Below are 1462 nucleotides of genomic sequence, written 5' to 3'. Positions count from 1 at the left end.
AGGTCTTATCATAACAGCATTATGCAGTGCTGAATGTAAACAGTGCTCCAGAACGCTCAACATGCCATTAGCTCGTAAAGTGTATGTGGTCTAGCCAGATAAAGGGGTCCTGGTTCTCGTTCACAGGCATCCTGGCACCCAGCATGTTTATTGGGTGAGGGGTCTGTGAATGTCTGTTAATCTAATGAATAACTGATTTGTTAAATCTAATGAAAAATTGTGTGTCTGATTGATCCAAATTCTACAAAAACATAAATCAAAATATGGGTGCAATAGTTAAGATAACAAATTAAATAAAATAGAATTCAAATTAAAGGGCCATGTATAGATAGATAGATAGATAGATAGATAGATAGATAGATAGATAGATAGATAGATAGATAGATAGATGTCATGGGCTTTTTGAAATGTGTGAAGCAGGCTAAATCTGTCGATAGATTTAGGACTAATTTAAATCTGACGTCATAAATGTATGTTTGTGTCTTTAACGCCGCGCTTCCGGTCTGAGCGGTCAGCTGACAGACGCGTGAGTCTCGCCGTCGTGCGCATGCGCAACGCGCCGCTGGTGGCAGAAGGAAGATGGCGGCGTCCTGAGTCTGTGACTGACGGAAGCGCAGGCGGTCGGTTCGGGATCACGGAGCTGCAGCAGCCGCGCGTACCGGAGGCACGGAACCGAGCCGCTTCTGACAGCGCAGATCCAGGTAAAGCTGAGCGTGCTGCAGCGCTCGAGCCGGGCTGGTGTGAGGCCGCGTTACCCGTCAGAGCAGCACGGTAACAGCTGATGATGACACGAGAAGCCTTCACACCAGTGCTGCTCAACACGAAGCTGTGCTGGTGCAGGTCTGCTCGTTATTAGCGTCGTGTTCTATTTAATAATCGGTTTCTTTGTTAAATGAGGGCTGCCGTGTAAGTTCTGTACTGCTTGTGTTAAACTGCAGATCCTGATCAAAGCTCATATCTGAGGAACATTACTAGATATTTAATCTCTTGAAATAATTTTAAACTCACACCTGATAGATGGACAGATAAACCGAGTCAGAAACTTTACATTTACTGTATAAAACCGTCTTTCAGCAGATGCTGCCGAAGTCTTTGTACATCTCTCCTGTATTATGTGTTCTGTATTACATCAGGGTCACAATCCATTCCCAGACCTTTGTAGAGTTTATATACATATTGCATTAATAACATTGGACAGAAAACATGAATATATATCATCGTTGTCATATAATTGAAAGGTTGTCTCTTTTTCCTTCTGTAGGTGTGTTAGATATGGTCTAAGTGTATACTCCTGCGCAGTAAGAGCTTGTGTCACTGCATGAAGAGTTTCTGCTGTGCTCTTCTGGAGAGTGAGTGTGTGTGTGTGTGTGTGTGTGTGTGAGAGAGAGAGAGAGAGAGAGAGAGAGTGTGTGTGTGTGTGTGAGAGAGAGTGTGTGTGTGTGTGAGAGAGAGAGAGAGAGTG

At 44.0% G+C, this 1462-nt stretch overlaps 1 protein-coding gene across 4 annotated transcripts in view; it reads left to right on the top strand.

The window, feature by feature from the left end:
- The first annotated feature begins 535 nt into the window (after positions 1 to 535).
- Positions 536 to 1462, top strand: part of LOC107561960 (dnaJ homolog subfamily C member 13-like) — a 50604-nt gene continuing 49677 nt past the window's right edge. For all 4 annotated transcript variants that reach the window (XM_016246512.1, XM_016246511.1, XM_016246510.1 and 1 more), the window contains exon 1: positions 536 to 701. The gene's annotated coding sequence lies outside the window, so the exon portion shown is untranslated. The remainder of the gene's footprint in view (positions 702 to 1462) is intronic.

Source organism: Sinocyclocheilus grahami, unplaced genomic scaffold (assembly GCF_001515645.1).
Source record: "Sinocyclocheilus grahami isolate Dianchi unplaced genomic scaffold, SAMN03320097.WGS_v1.1 scaffold800.1, whole genome shotgun sequence".
NCBI lineage: Eukaryota > Metazoa > Chordata > Actinopteri > Cypriniformes > Cyprinidae > Sinocyclocheilus > Sinocyclocheilus grahami.
Note: the sequence above shows the minus strand (reverse complement) of the source record. Positions and strands in the feature narration are given on the sequence as shown.